Here is a 20,764-nt window from a genome sequence, read left to right on the forward strand (position 1 = left end):
AAAAATAATAGAGCACAGAGGATTTTTAGGGCAGTGAAAATAATCTGTATGATATCACAATGATGGATATATGTCATTATACATCTGTCTAAACCCATAGAATGTGCAACACCAAGAGTGAACCTTAAGGTAAACTATGGACTTTGGGTGATTATGATGTGTCATGTAGGTTCATCTTTTCAGTAAAAAATGTACCATTCTGGGGTGTAGTGGTTAAGTGTGCACGCTCCACTGTGGCGGCCTGGGGTTTGGATCCCGGGCGCACACCGATGCACTGCTTGTCAAGCCGTGCTGTGGCAGCGTCCCATATAAAGTAGAGGAAGATGGGCACAGATGTTAGCCCAGGGCCAGTCTCTCTCAGCAAAAAGAGGAGGATTGGCGACAGATGTTAGCTCAGGGCTAATCTTCCTCACACACACACAAAAAAACAAAGTACCATTCAGGTGAGAGAGGTTGATAATGGGGGAGGCTATGAATATGTGGGGGACGAGGTATATGAGAAATCTCTGTACCTCCCTCTCAGTTTTGTTGTAAACCTAAAACTGGTCTAAAAAAATAAAGTCTTTAAAAAAATTTAAAACTTCCCCCTGCAAAAAATGACAATAATAACTCAAATGAGGGATCATCATGCTTAAAATCAAAAGAATCAAGTTGAGCATTAGTTATCTATTGCTGCATAACAAATTACCACAACCACAGCAGCTTTAAACAACCCACATTTATTATCTATCAGTTTCTGTGGGTCAGGAGTCTGAGCAGGTCTTTGATGTGTCCTGTGCTTAGGGTTTCACAAGGCTTTAGTCAATGCTTCTGCTTGACTACGTCTCATCTGGAGGCTTGACTGGGGAAGAGTTCATTTCCAGGCTCGCTCAGGTTGCTTACAGAGTTCATTTACTTGCAGTTGTAAGAGTCATGGCAACTTGTTTCTTTAAAGCCAGCAGTAGAGAGAGAGAGTCTCTGGCAAGATGGAATCCTATATGACATACTGTAACTGTGGTAGTGATGTCCCATCACCTTTGCCGTATTCTTTTGGTTAGAAGAGAGTCACAGGTCCCACACTCAAGGGAAGGGGATTATACAAGGGTGTAATACCAGGAGGTGGGTGTCTGAGGCCACCTACAAGTCTGTCCGTCCCACAATAAATGAAGTGTAAAACTTGCAAATAATCTATTAACCCCAACAAGTGTCATTTATGTTCAGCAAAGCAATATCATCTATCATAAAACTAATATAATTAATAAAGTTTTTTTTTTTGTGATGAAGATCAGCCCTGTGCTAACATCTGCCAATCCTCCTCTTTTTTTGCTGAGGAAGACTGGCCCTGAGCTAACATCCGTGCCCATCTTCCTCCACTTTATATGGGACGCTGCCACAGCATGGCTTGCCAAGCGGTGCGTCCGTGTGTGCCCGGGATCCGAACTGGCGAACCCCGGGCCACTGCAGTGGAGTGCGCGCACTTAACCGCTTGCGCCACCGGGCGGGCCCCTAAGATAGTTTTATCACTGGTAATACGTGAGAATTTTTCTTCTTTAAAGAGAGATCTGTGTATTACTTAATCTAACCTGAAGAAACACTGTTTTCTTCAGAAGAAAAAGTTCTGTTACTGGGATGATCTATATAGTTATTCTTTAAATTAGCACCTATATAAAAATATTAGTTTTCTAGGGCTGCTGTAACAAAGTATGAACAAACTTGGTGGCTTAAAACAACAGATTTATTCTTTCAAAGTTCTGGAGGCTAGAAATCTGAAAGCGAGGGCCATGCTCCCTCTGAAGGCTCTAGGGTAGGATCTTTCCTAGATTTTGGTGGTTGCTGGAAATCCTTGGCATCCCTTGGCTTGTAGGGGCATCACTCCAATCTCTGCCTCTGTTGTCACCTGGCATTCTCCCTGTATGTTTCTGTGTGTCTTCTTTTCTTATAAGGACACTGGTCATATTGGATTATAGGGCTGATCTCTACTCCAGTATGACATAAGTTTCACTTAATTACACCTGCAACAACCTTGTTTCCAAATAAGGTCACATTCTGAGGTGCTGAGAAGGATATGAATATTAGGGGGACACTATTCTACTCAGACAACCCCTATAGTTTAGTAGTACTGGCACCACACGGTAGACCATTTCTGAAATAACTCTCAATGATCCCCACCTCCTGCTATTCACCCCTTGTAGGATCCCCTCATCTTTTGTGTGAACTGGATCTAGTGGCTTTCTTCTAACAAATAGAACAGACAAAAGAGGTGTCACTTTGAGATTAGGTTGTAAAAGTCTGTGATTTCCATCTTTCTTGCAGACTCTCCCTTTGGCTCTTCTTACTCGCTTGCTCTGATAAAGCAAGCTGTCATGTGGTGAGCTACCCTATGGAGATGCCTGCATGATAAAGAGCTGAAGACGGCATCTAGCCAACAGTCAGTGAGCAACTGAGGCCCTTAATCCGAGAGCTGGAGAGGACTAAATTCTGCCAACAGCCCCTCTCGAGCTTAGAAATAGTTCCACCACCAGTCATGTTTTAAGGTGACTGCAGACCCAGTTGACAGCTTGATTGCCTTCCAAGATGATCCTTGTGAGAGATCCAGAGCTGAAGGATCCAGCTAAGCTGTGCCTCGATTCCTGATTTGCAGAAATAGTGAGATAATACTGTTATATGGCACTCAATTTTGGGGTAATTTGTTACACTTCAATAGCTAACTAATATTCACCATTTCTTCTGTATCATTCTCAACAAATACAATAAAACTTGAGGCTACATTTTACATTTTCTTTTATTTAAAAAAGTCAAGCAAGTACGGTCTAGTGTAGCTTAATATAGCATATCACTAACAGTGTCACTGTAAGCTTTCTATGAGTGATTTAATAATAGATGAAATTCTTGCCTGTTTCATGAACTCTGAAGAAATTCCCAGGGATTTGATCATTAAGGTTTAATTAGAGTTGATGGGATTAATTATTATAGTCATATCAACAACATAATTGTGCTGTGTGTTTGCTTTTAACTGAAGTGCTGGTGTTTTTGTTCTGGACATCTGAAATAAATGGAAATTTATTTCAGTTTGGCCGTTTAGATTAGTTGAGTATTGGGCCAGCCCCATGGCTTAGTGGTTAAGTGCGCGTGCTCCGCTGCTGGCGGCCTGGGTTCGGATCCCGGGCGCGCACCGACGCACCGCTTCTCCGGCCATGCTGAGGCCGCGTCCCACATACAGCAACTAGAAGGATGTGCAGCTATGATATACAACTATCTACTGGGGCTTTGGGGGAAAAATAAATAAATAAATAAAAATTAGATTAGTTGAGTATGGTTTTATTATTGTCTTCTGGTGGTTGGGTTTCTAATGAAACAAACAATTAGCCATTCGACATACCACTCTTCTGTTTCTGTTTATTCTGAAAGAACCAGAAAAGCTAATTTTTTTAGCCAAGAAAAATTTTTTTTCTGTTTTCAATCCAAAGGCTACATAAACCTGCAATATAAAGCCTTGGGAAAAGGAGAATTGGATATAAATGAGTTCCATTTTGATTGTCTTCAATTATTCCATTGATATTAATACCTTTGAATGTAAAGACAATGGTAATGAATCTAGTGGTACACTAGGATGTTGAAAACAATTTTAAAGAAATTTCATTATAATTTTCCATTAATTGAATCATTAAAACTCTGTGCCATCAATTTTCCCTTTAAGTAATAAAGCATTGATTATTTAATTTTGAAAAATTTTAAGCATTTCTTTGGCCAATTAACCCAGATTTTTATAAATAATTTATTCAGAACATCTCTTTAAATAAGTGTCTGTAGCATTATTAGTTGAATTACTTCCTTTAATATTGAACTTGAATAGATTCTCAACCCGTGGGTTGAGGTCCAAATATAAATGGACTTAGGAGAAGTCTTGTAGAATTGGGAGGAGAAAACTGAGAAGGATTCCTTGAATTTATATGGTGAGTTTTCTTTTAATTCAAAGCATTTTTTAACCTATCTAATCTTTTGTGAGACAGGTATTAATATGCAACTGGTTTATTATTACAACAAATTAATATAAGAACTAGAACTAAACAGCTGACATGACCCAACCCAAAATTGGTTGTGCCCATAATGGCAATTATCACATTTTTTCATCCTATTAGAGCCTTCCCAAGAGCTCCTATGACCTTCAATGTCATATTTCAATTTTATACCCATTGCAACAAAATAAATAAAATGTTGTTCCATTAATATTTATAATTTCTTTGAGACTGAATATTCTAGATATTTTAATTGCAATCAAATGGAAATTTCAGTGACACTACAGAAATAAGCTAATATTATATCCTATAGGTATATTATTTTTATATATAAAAAATAGGCCAATTTTTAATTTTCTATTAAGTGTAATGCCCAAATAATAGTTATTACCTGTATTGCTTCTGTAACCAAAGACAGACTAATCTCATTGGCCAAGTTGATTCATATGCCTATTCTCAGAGGTGAAGTGGTTGGGGGACTGGTAAGATGAGACCCACTCCTATCACAAGGACTGAAAGGGGTTAGGGGAGATCCTCCAAAGGAAGGTTGGGCTGCTGTGAGCAGGAGTGGAGAGGCAGGCAGGCAAGAACAATAGATCTCTACTGCAGGGCAGTAGAGGTTTACGTGCCTCTCGTATCAGGAAACAGGAAACGGGGCTGCAGATATAGAAACACAAAGACACTTGCTGAACATGCTGTTAAAGCCTCAGTGTGGGGAGTGGCAGGGAGCTGGCTGTGAGACTGACGACGGCAGAGCGGCTGCTGCGACGGGACAGTTCATCTTAATCAAAGACGAAAGCGAATTCGCCACATCAAGACCACGCGTGTCAGTAACACATCTATCAATGTACAGAAGATGTCACATCCGACTGAAAGCAACTGAAGTTACATTACACCTCTTAAGAAATAAAAGCGGAGGGCGGGCTATTCCATGTTGAAATCACACCCACAATTATTCATTATTTAGATAATAACGACACATTTAGAACTTGTTCAGAGAGCAATTAACAAGCTGACTGTTCAGCCACATCCCAATCTATTTTATATAATGTGAATAAAACTAGTCAAACAGAAAAATTGATTAAGTGGAAAGCTCCTTTCTTCTCAGTTCTATTATGGTATTTATATGAATAGTGGCTAAGAGGGTATAAAGCATCTGTATAGGAGTGTGTGTGTGTGTGTGTGTGTGTGTGTGTGTGTGTGTGTATCCATTATTGGTCTAGTTTTGTGATATATGTACTTCCATAATTAATAAAAATAAATAGAACTAAATATGAGCACAATTATAAATCTCATATATGTAATAGCACACTGAATAGTTGCTAAAGACTTTAAAATTTATAAGGAATGATTCATTTAAGAGATTCAAGAATAGTTTAATCAGCAGTTTGGATTGGTTGAGTGCCATCAAGAAGCAAAACATATTAAAATAGAGGCTGACCCGGTGGCACAGTGGTTAAGTGTGCACTCTCCGCTTCGGTGGCACGGGGTTTGCAGGTTCAGATCCGGGGCGTGCACTGAAGTGTTGCTTGTCAAGCCATGCTGTGGCGGCATCCCATATAAAGTAGAGGAAGATGGGCATGGATGTTAGCCCAAGGCCAATCTTCCTCAGCAAAAAGAGGAGGATTGGCATTGGATGCTAGCTCAGGGCCAGTCTTCCTCACACACACACACAAAAAAAATTAAAATAAGTTTTTTCCACTATCTTTTGCTTTAATTTTTTTAAAGCAAAAATATTGACTGCAAATATAGAAAACAGCGTCTACTAAAAGACTAGGGGAATTGTGAAATTTGGTACATGTTAATTTCCTGCCAATTTTCAGAATTATGTTCCTGAATTTTAATGGGCACGACAGAACTGGATTTGGTAAGATCAAGGTCTTATAGAAATTTGGAAATCAACAGAAATTTGATAAATGTTGCAGAATATAACAAAATATACATACAAATATAAAAATTATAATAAAAGGTTAAAAAGCATCTGCTTTCAAAGCAAACCATGGTGAAAAACCTGCACCAACAGATAATTCTTTTCCTGGATCATTTTCTTCAAGAAGCTTGCTGTGATGTTTTGATTTGTTGTGGCAGATTCTTTCCTAAGTTTTTAAATCAAGCTCACTGCACCTCTATTCAAAGTACGTTGATCTGTTACCTACCACGTCCTGGGCATGTTACATACATTTCCCAAAGAAGCGAGAAGAATTCAGACCTGCCTAACTCCAAACCCCGTTTATAGTTTCTCAATCTGCTGTGATGCCTCACCTGTCACACATGTTGTGGGGTGTCATGGTTGTACCGCCCTGTTCCTGATGATACTCTGTTCACTCCTCCCTATCATGCATAGGGCCCCCATGGATCACTTTCAGCCACCTGATCTCTGGCCCCCTACATGGTTCCCAAAACTACAACATGAATCATGCTTCCTAATACTGAATCACCTTGGCTCCTTTAGTCTCACAGGAATCAGAAAACCTGTGTTAGTATTTCAGTTCTCTCATACTCGCTATGTGATCTTGGACAAATGGCTTAAGCTGTTAGTGCCTCAATCTTCATTCTTTTAATTCTTTTTTTTTTATTGTGGTAACATTGGTTTATAACATTGTATAAATTTAAGGTGTATATCATTATACTTCTATTTCTGCATAGATTACATTATGTTCACCACCCAAATACTAATTATAATCCATCACCACACATATGTGCTCGATCCTCATTCTTTATTTCTCTCATTCACCCATGAGATTCTCTGACCCCTTCTCCCAGCTTTGTGGAATTTCTGATGATACCAATGAATTTGAACTCATTTTAAATTATCATGTATTTTCTGTCATTTTGTAATTCTTGTGTATTAGGTATGACTTTGCTCTGCAATTCTTGGGGAACAATAGACAACATTCTTTTTTTTTTTTTTTTACAACTTGAATGTGGATTTGAGCCCCCTACTTTTAGTCTAATATTTTTTTTTGTAGGGGAGTGGTAGACTACTACCTCTCTTTAGGGTTGTGCAAATATTCGAGTGTGTGAAAAATGGAAGACGACCCTGGTCCTTAGTCCATTGTGTTGGTTTTCATTTAATATTCCTTCTATCAAGTGCTGCTGCTGGAAAGAGCTGCTTCTCTACCATTATTCAGGCACTGCTGCTCCAGAAGGACTCAGATGCCTTCACACAGGTTTTCTGTACTGACTTCAGGCTTCGTCACAGAGACTCTTTTCTCTGTGATGAAGAATCTCAGGACTTAGAGGCCAGGCTTCCACAGATGTCCAAAGGCTTTCAGTCCTCCCTAGTATCTGCCATTAGGACCGAGGGTTTGTGAATGTGCACCAGATATGAAAACCATAAAGTCCTCCTGTGCCTTCACTAGTCTCTCAGAAGCTATTCTTTCTTTTCTAGGATGAGCAATTTTCTAAAATTACTCCAAGCACAGCCTTCTTCCCCTCTCCCCACTGGGATTACTCAACCTAGTAACCACAGGTGCTTTGAGTCCCAAACAAAAGCCTAAAAAGGAGTTGTCTCCTGGATGCCAGACAATCTCCGTTTCTGCCTCTGAAACCCAAAGCTGTGAACAAGCCTGAACACTAAAGGAAATGGGAGTACAATGCTGGAAGTCCCTATTTCTAAGGGTCTGGGTAACTGTAATGAAATTAAAGTTGCATTTCCTGTGAGAGTCTCATAGAGGAGTGGGAATAAGACAGAAATTATTATCTCAATAAATTTTCCTGTAACATTGTTCTTCATGTATATTTTAGAAGGGTGTCAACTTAAAAATCTGGAGCAGGGATGGTGAATGCATGACTTTTGCAGCCACTGCTTTCTGTCTCATCTATGGCTGACATAGCTAATTAATCATTTCTACCAATGGTCTACACTTGCTTGTTAATTCTCAACATAATGGGTAAGACAGCCAGTACTAATGAATTTGAATCAGAAATTGAGATTCAAATACGCTTACCATCTGTTCCCTAAAGATTGTATAATGTGGAAAATTCTGGAATGTAACTATGATGCCAATGGGGTGGAGTGGAGTGGAAAGATGAAGGGTGGGGGAGAAGGAGAGAAGATTCAGAGAGGTCATATGGAGCAAGTACTCCATGGGAGCCCACCTTGAACCTGGAATTTGCTCTTTAGCCTTTGTTGTGAGCACCTGTGAATTGTGAGTCCATTCAAGAACAACCAGGTTTTGTGAGACAGATACATTCTAAAGAAACTGATTTATTAATCTCACAAATCACTTGGTTAAAAACGAAATTGCTAGATGAGAAGTCTGGAAAATACATGTTTAGTGGTCTACCTATTCTTTTACTGCAACAGAGACTTCATGTGAAATAAAATTAATATCAGAAAGTTAATAAAAATATTTAAAGAAAATAAAAAAGAGATGGATATTCCTAAAGCATAATGCCTTCAGGATAAGATAGTGTCATGGACCCATCTCTAAAATAGGAACATATGTGATGAACAGACCAGTGAACTAATGTTGTGGAAGGCTGGTATATTAGGGTTCTCCAGAGAAACAGAACCAATGGGTCATATATATAAAAAATAGATTAATGATGAGAAATTGGCTCACGTGATTACAGAGGCTGACAAGTCCCAAGATCTGCAGGGTGATCAGCAAGCTGGAGACCCGGGAGAGCTGATGCTGTAGTTCCAGTCTGAGGCTGAGGCCGGCAGGCGTTAGACCCAGGAAGAGCCGATGTTTCAGTTCGAGTCTGAAGGCGGGAAAAAGTTGAAGCCCAGCTTGAAGGCAGTCAGGTAGAGGAATTGTCTCTTCCCAGGGGAGGGTCATCATTTTTGTTCTCAGGCCTTCAACAGATTGGATGAGCCTGGCCCACTCACATTGGGGAGGGCAATGTGCTTTACTCAGACCAATTTAAATGTTAATCTCACCCCAGAACACTCACAGAAACTCCCAGAATAATGTTTGACCAAATATCTGGGCACCCAGTAGCCCAGTCAATTTGACACATAAAGTTAACCATCACACCTAGGAACTCTGTTTCCTGAAAGGGCTGAACTAGAGACAAAGGAATTTTTACCTTTTGGGTCTAGTTTTTAAAAATGTCATACAGACTGCAGGTTATTTTTTTTTTGTATTTATTTTTTTGTTTCCCTGAAAGGATTTTAATAGACTATTAAAATGCTAGATAAAATGCTATTAAAATGCTAGATTCACTAACATTACAATTACAAATGTTATTTCAGTGTGTTACTTATCCAGATAACTAATACTAATTTAATAAAAGCATATTCAATTCTAGTTCAGAAGATGACATTATCTAACCTAATTCCAAGAGGCAGCCTATTCAAAGCCTACAAACACCATTGCATTAATCATAGGTTTGCAACTTATTTACTTTATCCCATGTACATCTATCTAATTGATGTTATTTAATGTGTGTCAGAAATCCACACACAGACACTTGTATACACTCATTTAAATCTTGCAGTGAATTTTAAAGTAAAATTCCCCTGTAGAATTTTCCATGTATCTGTATTACTCCTTTATGACCATTTTTTCTTTTCTCCAATTTATTTGAATGTCAATTGAAAACTAACGTCAAGTACTTGGTAAGCATGACTAAGAGTTTTGGCTCTTTTTCCCCTTTATTTTCTAATGTGAAAGACAAGCAGCTGAGAGAAAACAGAACCAAATTTGGTTGGTGCTGATACCAAATTTCAACTATTTATACTCCACAGCTACCAACTAAACTTACTTTTAAGAAAATATTAACAACCTTAGCCACAATCTAAATTTGATTGTATCAGCAAACCTCATAAACTCTGAAATCACAACTAATTATAACAAGAGTTAAATCTAGTTTAGTGGGCATGTGAACATATAAAATAACAAAAATCACAAGATAACCGTTACTTTTTCCAATTCATTTCTGGAAAATGCATTATAAACACATTGCTTTTTCCCACAGGAACCTAAAATTGCAATTGCATTCCTGCTCAGTTACTCACCATCAAATAAGTCAAGATTGTAACTAGCAACATATTATAAAAGCAAAGATAAAATGATAAGCCTACAATAAACTTATTAATCAAATTATTTTATAAGTGCAATAAAATTAGAAAAATGTCTTCTCTGTATTTTTTGAGATTCTGCTCAAAAAATTCTACTCAACTTTAAAATGTTGGTAAGTCATTTAAAATTTAAAACACACACACACACCACACTAGAGTGGTCAAAGGAAACATATATACAACCCTATTGGGTGTCATTTTGTAACTTTCCTTGCAGTTCAACCTTCGACTTGAAAAAACAAACTGATACTGAACAAAGTTAAATAACTTGTCGAACATTACACAGCAAGTCAGAGTAAGAGTTGGGACTAAAATTCAGTCCTTCTAAGTTTAGCTAATGTTCCTTCTATGTCAGGAAGGGAACACTTAGAGATACACTTTAAAAAATGGGTAAGACTGTGAGAAGAGAGAGCGTTCTGGGCTGAAGGAACCCCCAGAGCAGGGCCTCACGTATCGTGCAATCAGTGAAACCAGGCGATTTCTGAAATGTGGCAGGAAAATGAACTTGAGCTTATGAATGAGCAGAACCAACCATTCATTTGCTTTCCACAGGCGGTGCTGCAGAAGAGGAGCAAGACAGGTTAAGGGCGATGAATTATGACCGCTGCTCACGACTCCTGCTGCGTGGTCTTTGTAATTCATTTATTCAAATGCATTTGTTTAATAGCTGCTATATTCTACATACTGTGGGGAATATCAATGTAAAGACATGTTTTCTGACATTCAGAAATGGAAAAAACATAAAAAGTAAAGTTAACACACATTTGATATAGATAGAATCAAGATGCTAACTACAACAGCAACAAAACAGTTTACCAGTAATGTTGATCGCCTTCTTAGAATGTAGCTGGGCTTTGGGGACTGATTGGAATGGGGCAGGCAGCTTAAAAACTGTCCCGTGAAGTTTTACTGCTGGCTTGTTTCTGATCAATTTCCTTGTAGCAAGTAGAGACATTTTAAATTATGCTGTTAACCTTACTGTATGCTTGATATTATGTTTGTCGATTTAAAATTTAGACAGTGCAGCATTTAAACACTTAAAGGCATCATTGAGCACTTCAGTCATGGTGGGTGGAAGAGAGTTCCCATCTTACTCTTCTTCTCTTTGTTCTATCATTAGGCCTCTTCTCTACACTCACTTCAACCATGATGGACAGCTTTGAAAGGGAAATATTCAAAGAGGATTTGTTCAAGGGGAGACAGGCAGCCCCCCTAAGTCATATACAAACCGTGGCACAACACAGGACTTTCTTTAGCATAGCTGAGAGGTCTTCCTGCTGCTTTTCTTTCCCTCCCGAGCCTGGAGAAGATTTGTTAGACCTACCTTCTCTGGAAACCATAGACTAGACTAATTAGGTAAAGGTTATGGGAAATGAAGTTCAGGTGTCAATTAGGCAGACTTGAATAAGCAAAGTCTTGATTGTATTGGACAAAAAAGAAAATTGTGTCTGGTACTGTTTCCCAGTTGACAATTAAAATTATTCACATTTTCCACTATATCTTCCAAACACCCTCTATTTTTAACAAGAGGAATTTTTCTTTTTCTATTTTTAACAGGCTTTTCTACTATAATAGACCCTACTTCATAATTACTGAGTTTGTGCTACTATCTATTCATGTATTGGTTTTAGATAAACATAGACATACAGTAATTATCTTTTTTTAGGTAAATGACTAATAGTTCCATTTATGTTTTCTGATATATGAGAAATGTTGATTTTCTCTGATGCAAATCCTAGGTTTGCATGTGAATTGACCACATGCCGTATCCTTTTGTACATACGTAATACTGAAGTGTCCTCATTAGATGATCTTTTCTCTGTCTGGGATTAATATAACATAGTGATTTGAATCCTGGCTCTGCCTCTTGTTAGCTGTGACCTTAGGCCAGTTACTTAACATCCACGTGCCTCAATTTCTCCAATTAAAAATGGGGATGATATGTGCAACTATGACATCCAACTATCTACTGGGGCTTTGGGGAAAAAAATGAGGAGGATTGGCAATAGATGTTAGCTGAGAGCTGGTCTTCCTCAGCAAAAAGAGGAGGATTAGCATGGATGTTAGCTCAGGGCTGATCTTCCTCACAAAAAAAAAAAAAAAATGGGGATGATAGTAATAACAATTTCTCATAAATTTTTATAGGAATTAAGTGAGTTAACATTATAAAACATCTAAACAGTGCCAGACACATAAGTGCCATATGCATGTTTGTTAAATAAATAAAATACTTTTCCCTATTTTACATGTATATGCAAATACCTTTCTAACTCCAAATTTCTTTTCAACTAATAGACTATTTACCTTCTTTTCCTTCTCTTCTTCTTCCCACTATTCTCATATTAGGCTTTAGAGGAGAATAAAATAAGAAATTACCTGGAAAGATTGGCCTGTGTGTGCCACCTTTTCAAACCTGAAAATACAGATCGTATCAGCATACTTTGGAAGTATGTAACAGAAAATTCAGTTCAATCCCACTAGTTTAAATTGGCTCACAAAGTAACATAGAAAGGCAGGATGGGTTTCAGGGCTGGCTTAACACCATGAGTACAACTCCTTTTCTTTGCAGTTTCCTTGGTTTTGTTCCTTCTAGAGTGATGGGATTTCCTTAGGCTGATTTGCCTCTTGGTGGTAAAATGCCTTTTAGAGGTTCTAGGCTCCATATAATGGAGAAGATGCAAGTATTCTATTTTGCTTCTAAAAGCTAAGAAGCTTCTTATCAGAAACATCCAGAAAACCCTCCTTCATGACTCATTGGTCCTTATTAGGTTACAAGCTAATTCCTGAACCAATTTTTGAGGCTAGGGGACTACCACAAACTAATTGGATTAGCTGAACCAATCTCTAGCATGGGGAATGGGATTACTTTTAGATAAGTAAGGCCCAACTCTGGTGCCGGGGTCCATCAAATTTCTTTTAAAAACATTGGTAATTGGGGCCAGCCCTGTGGCTTGGTGGTTAGGTGCGCACACTCTGCTGCTGGCGGCCTGGATTCAGATCCCTGGCGAGCACGGACACACCGCTTGTCAGGCCATGCTGTGGCGGCATCCCATATAAAGAGGAGGAAGATGGGCACAGATGTTAGCTCAGGGCTGGTCTTCCTCAGCAAAAGAGGAGGATTGGCATGGATGTTAGCTCAGGGCTGTCCTTCCTCAGACACACACAAACACAATAAATAAATAAATAAATAAATTTAAAAACATTGGTGATGGTGCGAGGAGTAGATGCCTAAGCAAGAGTGGGATTGTGTTAGAAAAGAGGAAGGAGGAATAGATACCGTGTAGACAACCATGGTGTCTACTACACAGGTTATGTTCTCTAGAGGAGGAGATTAGAAATGCATCAGTGTCAGTAACAGATGTTGAAACGAGGAAACAGTTGTGGCTAGTGCATCTTCAAATTCCATCAAGTGGTCTTTTAACTTATACACATCTTTTTTGGGATTTGGTTATTAAGAACCAGGCATAATCAAGACAACATAATTAACCTTGTCTGTCCATGGTGCTGACTTTGGCATCAGAGCTACACAAATCTAACTGTAGTTTCTGGGTTTATTTTTTCAAAAAATTTAATCACAGTTTTGAGTGTTTTTATTTTAAAATAATTTTAAACTTGTAGAAAATTTGCAAGAATAGTACAATGAACTTTTTTTCTCTGAACCATTTGAAAGCAAGTTACTGACATAATGCCCATTACGCTCCAATACTTAATGTGTAATTGCAAAAGCAAGGACATGCTCCCACCTAAATACCATATAATCATCAAAATCAGGAAATTAACATTGCTACATTACTTCTAGATGGTTGCCTACCCCCTCATGTTTTGGCAGTTGTCCCAATAATATGCTTTATAGCAAAAAGATCCAGTCAAGGACCACATGTTGCATTTAATTGTCATTTCTTTTTAATCTCCTTCAATCTTGAATCTCAGTCATCCTTGACTTTCATGACCTTTACAGGCCAATTATTTGGTAGAATACTCCTCAATTTGGGTAGGTCTGATGTTTCCTTAGATTCAGATTATGTTATGTGGCAGGAATATCACAGAAACACAGAAGCGATGGTGTGTTCTTTTTATTGCATCCTATCAGGTGGTCTATGATTTTAATTTGTTCCATCATTGGTGATATTCAGTTTGAATCTTTGATTGAGGTGGTCTCTATAAGGTTTGTCCATTCAAAAGTTACTTGATTCTCTTTATAATTAATAAGTATTTGGGGAGAGTTTCTATGCAGAGGGTAGATTAGACTTCAGGGCTAGCTTAATGCCATAATTATCTTTTTCTTTTTGCAATTTCTTTGGTTCTTTTAATATGTAAATATCTTATTCTTTGTCAAACTTTCACCCATTAATTTTAGTATCCATTGATATATTTTGGCTGAATTAATGGTATTATTATGATAATGGTTGCTAAATATTTGATTTTTCTGATTTAAGCATTCCTTCTATATTTACTAGTTTCCATTATAGTATAAGATTCTCTTCTCCCTATTTATTTATTTATTTTTATTTATATGGATTCACAAACTCCTATTTTATAAAATGGGCTGTAATTTGTTATTATTTATTTTGATGCTCGCACTGTTCTTGATTTGGTCAGTGGAAGTTCCTTTATATTGGCTTCTGTGTCAGTTTGACGTGTCCTTTTCATTCACTGAGTACTTTATTACTTTCTGGCTCAAAAAGATGTTCCAGACTCATCTTGTACTTTCCCAACTCCAGCCCCAGAATCAGACATTTCTCTAATGGGTGCTGCTTCTTTTAATGGAGAATGGTTTTAGAAACCAAGATTTGATTGCTAGATGTGCTCATTGTTATTGGGGTATCACTGTTCCTGGGATCTTTCAGTAGTCAGAGTAGAGAAAATATTTAAGTACAAACCAATATTTTGTTTCTCAATTCAGCATACCGCAAATCTAATTTTAGCTTTGTTAGAAGGATAATTCTCTTAATCATGTAGAGGATATTGGAATAACACACAAAATGCTTCCATGAAATGTCCAACTATTATTTTCATTTTTTTTTTTTTTGTGGTGAGGAAGATTAGTCCTGAGCTAACATCTGTTGCCAATACTCTTCTTTTTGCTGAGGAAGATTGGCCCTGGGCTAACATCTGTGCCCATCTTCCTCTACTTTATATGGGATGCCACCACAACATGGCTTGATAAGCTGTGCATAGGTCCGCCCCTGGGATTCGAACCTGTGAACCCTGGGCTGTTGAAGCGGAGCGTACAAACTTAACCACTACACCACTGGGCCAGCCCCAACTACTATTATTTTCTAATGGCTGCTATAACAAATTACCAGAAACTTGGTGGTTTAAATAATGCAAATGTATTCTCTTACAGTTATGGAATCCAGAAGTACAAATCACTGGGCTAAGTCAAGATGTCGGCAGGGCTGATTCCTTCTGGAGGCTGTGGGGGGAGAATCTGTTTCCCTTTTCTAGAGGCCACCTGTATTCTTTGGCTCGTGGCCCATTCCTCCGTCTTCAAAGCTCATGCCTCTAATCTCTGCTTCCCTCTTTCAGTCTCTGCGTCTGGCTTGCTCTCTTTCTGCTCTGACTCCTCCTGCTTCACTCTTATTAGGACCCTTGTTGGCCTACCCAGATAATCGCCTCATCTCAAAATTCTTAATTTAATCACACCCACAAAGTTCCTTTTACCACGTAGGGTGGCATATTCACAAGTTCCAGGAATTAGGACATGAACGTCTTTGGAACCACTACCACACCAACACTCAGCTAATCAGTTTCAACTTTCTAACTACTTGTGTATAATAAATTTCACTTTTGAATTGCATTAATCAGGACACTTTCATTTGCAAGTGTTATTAAAAAAAACTCAATTTGGCTTAGACAAAAAAAGGGGCTTTATTGGTTCCCCTAAATGAAAGTCGCAGGGCTATGTTCCATAGACCCTGTTGTATCCAAGGGGTCAAAGATGTTGACAGGAATTTTTCTCTCCATCTTGCAGCTCTGCTTTCTTTTGTGTTTATTCTCAGCCCGGCTCTCATCTTCTGTGGGCAGGATGGCCTCTAGTAGCTCCTGGATTTATTCTTCCATTTTGGAACCCCAGGACATAGACAGATTTTTCCCCCTATAGTGTCAATAAAATCTAGTTAGTGAGTTTCATTGATCCAATTTTAATGGGACTCTGTAAATCAAAATGTTACCTGCTCTTACTGAAACTGCAACCATTTTGTATATTTTTAGTTTATTTACCACTTGATATATTATTAGCTTATTTGTTTATTTAAGGTTTGTCTCAACTTCTCCTCTTTTGCTCTATCCCCCTCCTTCTTTTTTCCTTCCCTTCTTTTTCAATATTCTCCTAATTTCAAAAAGAATCAGATAGTATACCTGTATAATTTTTGTTGTTTTTTAAGTTTCTCTTTTAACATTTTTTACTTGTTTTTGGAGATAAAAATAATTTAGCAATAAAATATGATTGTAAGGTTTATTGCAGTTGATAATTTAATTATTTAATAATGACTTATTAATTAACTAATTTGTTAATTATTAAATTTAATAAATTAGTTTTTGTTAAAATTATTTTTATAAAAATGCATTTAAGTAAATTGTTTAAAAAGTCCATTTCTTATCGTGTGTTAGTGAACCCTGAGGTAAGAAAAAAATGCATGGTTGCTAAAGATATTTAGAAATAAAAATATATGAAAAATATGTTTATATTAAAGAGGTTAAAAGCATCATATGCTGTTAGCAGTTTCTGTGGTGTTGATTTCTTTGGTTTTTGTGTTGCTGTTTTCTTTTGTTTCTATAATTGAAATATTTATGATGTGTAAATAGATTTGGGCCACCTGCTGATTTGAATAAATTAGATATAGTATCTTTACTTCTAGCTCTTTTTCAGGATTTTCTAGTATCAAATATCCTATTTTTTAAAAAAATAATTTTATTTATTTATTCCCCCCCCAAAGCCCCAGTAGATAGTTGTATGTCACAGCTGCACATCCTTCTAGTTGCTGTATGTGGGACGCGGCCTCAGCATGGCCGGAGAAGCGGTGCGTCGGTGTGCGCCCAGGATCCGAACCCAGCCAGCAGCGGAGTGTGTGCACTTAACTGCTAAGCCACGGGGCTGGCCCCTCAAATATCCTATTTATTTTCAGGAATAAGCACATGTCAAATTCAAACAAACCCAAGCTTATGTGAGTAATAAAACACACATTTTTAAAACTCAACTTTTCATAAAGTAAGCTTTCTTAACCTCTTCTAATATTCTTTTTTTTTTTAATTTCAAAATCTGTATTGAACTTTTAATTTAATTTAACCACACCTTTTAAGTGTTTTAATGCTTCTTTAATCAGAATCTTTACTCCTTTGAGGGAGAGGGAAAGAGAAATGGACACATAGATGGAGCTTAATCAATACCTTTAGACTGATTGATATGCATATTATAAAGCTGAAGTCTGTTACTTAACAATGCCTCTTTAATTGAAGATCCATAACAAGAACTTGCCTTTTTCCTATTGTGGATATCCAATTGTTATTTGACAGACTGTGACTGTCATACTTGATGCATTGTAGTCTACAGATGCTATTATATTTTGCCTAATAAAAATAACACTTTTCTTTTGGTTTAGTGTAGAATCATTATATTGAAATAGTGGGACACAGAGGGAGTGTGCAATCACGAGGCAGCTTAATTTTCATCTCCCATTATTCTATACTACTTTTTCTGTGGGGCCAATTCTCCTCTTGCTCCATGGATAAACTTAAAGCTGGTTTCATAACTTTTCAGGTTACTTTTTGGTCCTGCGGACAATCTCAGGTCATTCAAATATTTATTTGCATGAAATAGAATTTTTAAGTTCATTGAAGTTAAAGATTCTCCCCTTCTTTAGATTGGCCACCAGCTGTGGAAAGAGGGGCCTAGTTAGCGTCTTTATTTCTCCACAGAGTGCTTCTCCTCCTTCCCCACTCTTGAGGTTGCCTCTCACTCTTTTTCTAGAGTTGAAAGAGGTGTGGGGAAGGCAGATATATTTATGGACACTACTTGTCTGGCACTGATTTGTGTTGGTTTCCTCTGGCCATGGCAGATGTGTAAAGTCAACTTTTACTGGCAAAAGTGTTCTGTGTGCCCTTTGGAGAGCACTGCACCTTCCCTCCTCCATCATTGGAGATACTGCACCTACCTTTCCCTGATGCTGAGGAATACATTTTCTGGCTGACTGTGTATAGCTCCTCCTTTAATTCTTACGAATTTAGAGGGTTTACTCCCTGCTGGATTATCTCATGTAGGAAAGCAATCTTCTTGAGCAGGACAACACCCAGGCCAATTGTCTCTTGTGTCAGGTACACATCGACTACAATGGAACAATCTCTCTTGATTCAGTCTTCAGAGAGATAGGCCAGCCATGGTCAGCCACCAGGCCAGGCAGATTTATCAGGCGTGAGTCTGATGTCAGGCAGGTGTGATCTCCAAATTCCAGAGCAAATATCTCAAGCTTTCTGACTACGCCATCAATGCCCCTCTCCACAGGCTTCAGGGTGGTGTTAGTGCATGCATAGTGGGCCACAGCAACCTCCTTCCTCCTCCTAATCTCTTCTAATCTTTGCCTTCCCTTTTCTCTTCAATCTCATTTTTTTTTTTGGCTGGAGGTGACAGATTGGCTAAGGGGTCTGTGTGACCCCACATGATCCTGGGATGGGGGAGCAAAACAGTTTCTCAGATGCCTTATTTGCATATCCAAATCCTGCTTAGGATTTGATCCTGCTTTAACCTCCCTTTGGAATGTAGGACTGGTGCCATCTATTCTCCAAATCTGAGTTATCGAGTGCTATTTAAATCCTGTCACATTCAAAGAATCACTTACTAGTTACGAACATGATCCACTGCATTTTCCTGTTCAGGGGCCAGTTATTTGACAGCTGAAATGTGATGTGGGAAAATCTAAGTTATGATCGGGTTTTTTCTGCCTATTTGACTACTGAGTATTAAATTTTGTTTGTTTGTTTGTTTTGTTTTGTTTTGCTGAGGAAGATCAGCCCTGAGCTAACATCTGTTGCCAAGCCTCCTATTTTTGCTGAGGAAGATTGGCCCTGAGCTAACATCTGTGCCCATCTTCTTCCCTTTTATATGTGGGATGCCGCCACAGCCTGGCTTGGTAAGTGATGAGTAGGTCCGCACTCGGGATCTGAACCCATGAACCCCGGGGCTGCTGAAGCGGAATGCGGGAACTTAACTCACCACCAGGCTGGCCCCCTGACTATTAAATTTTTGTTGCTCCAGTTCCTTCATTCATAATATTCCTACTTATCTCCTGGTGAGATTACAAGAATTATAGTAGTGTAAAGTGCCTGGAACTAATGTGGGGGAATCTAGTAGTTATCTGACATACATCCCATCATTTTTCTGCCAGGCAGCTATTATACAAGTGCTAACAAGTGATAATAATCTGTATCTTGTCAATGGAGAAATTGAGGCTAAAATGAATACTATTTTGGAATAACAGTGTATTAAACTTGGAATTTGGTTCCTAGAGCACTTACTTTCCAAAGTAGCTACAAAAGATCTGTAGGAGAAGAGAAAGAATAGCTTCATCCTCGAGTAAATATTTTTTACATCAAGTAGTCTGCTCGAATTTTAAGGCATTTGCAAAATAAGTGCTTGATCAAGTTCATTCTGCTCAACAATTAGCCTTATTGGTACTGTGGTTTCATTCATCAACAGTTTGTAAATAACAACAAAAACAGCTTGTTTAAAAAATCTTAAAATGCACAATTGTTAGCAATATTTATTAATGGACTACTAGGAAGCTGCAAAGAAAAATTGTCATTTTAACCATTACTTGAGTGAAAGGGGCAAATAGAATTATCGATGTACACTTGACTCCAAGATCAAGATAATCGCTTTTAAAAAAAAATATCTAGGTTAATATGTTGTGAAATTTGTACATTATTATTTCTAGAATTTGTCATTTTGTATCAAACATTTACATCTGTATACCTTTTAAGTGAGCCATTGTAACTGTAGAAATTTTTCCTTAAAAAAATAGTCAGATAAGTATGATGTGTGTGTGTGAGTTATTGCATTATTTTTTTAGTATAAAAAACCAGAAGGCTAAATGTCCATGGCTAGAGATTGAATAATAACCAGAATTTATGATATGATAAATATATATAATACAATATTATACAACCACTAAAAAGTGATGTATATCTTTATTTATTCACACTTAAATTGCTTCTCAATATATTGTTAATTGGGGAAATGTCTACAATGGATGTGGATAATATTATTCCATTATTGTAAAAAATAATATGAATATTTTTATACATACCTAGAAAATTCTGGAAGCATATGCACTTAAATTTTTGTAGTGGTTGCTTCTGAGTGGTGGAGTTCATCTACATATATATTTCTTTAATTGGGACTGAGCATTATGCTAGGAACTGGGGATACAGTGTAGAAAAAGAGGAAATTGTTGCTCTCAGAGTTTATATTCTAGATACTAAACCGAATAAAAGTAAACTAATTAAAATTATTACAGACTGAGGCAGAGAGTATTTTATACAGGCAATAGCTGTATCTTATAAATTTTGATATGTTGTATTTTAATTATTTCACAATATTTTATTATTTCTCTTTTGATGTATTCAGAACTGTGAGATATTGAGAACTGTGCTATTTAGTTTCCAAGTATTTGGGGATTTCCACATATCTTTCTGTTATTGAATTCAAATTGAATTTCACTGTGGTCATAGAATATACTTTCTA

At 37.6% G+C, this 20,764-nt stretch overlaps 1 long non-coding RNA gene across 1 annotated transcript in view; it reads right to left on the reverse strand.

Moving 5' to 3' along the window:
* Positions 1-12,424: 12,424 nt before the first annotated feature.
* LOC131394511 (uncharacterized) overlaps positions 12,425-20,764 on the reverse strand; it is a 32,832-nt gene continuing 24,492 nt past the window's right edge. The window contains exon 4 of the long non-coding RNA XR_009216168.1: positions 12,425-12,439. This is a non-coding gene — a long non-coding RNA (uncharacterized LOC131394511). The remainder of the gene's footprint in view (positions 12,440-20,764) is intronic.

The sequence above is a fragment of the Diceros bicornis genome, chromosome 30 (assembly GCF_020826845.1).
Source record: "Diceros bicornis minor isolate mBicDic1 chromosome 30, mDicBic1.mat.cur, whole genome shotgun sequence".
Classification (NCBI taxonomy): domain Eukaryota; kingdom Metazoa; phylum Chordata; class Mammalia; order Perissodactyla; family Rhinocerotidae; genus Diceros; species Diceros bicornis.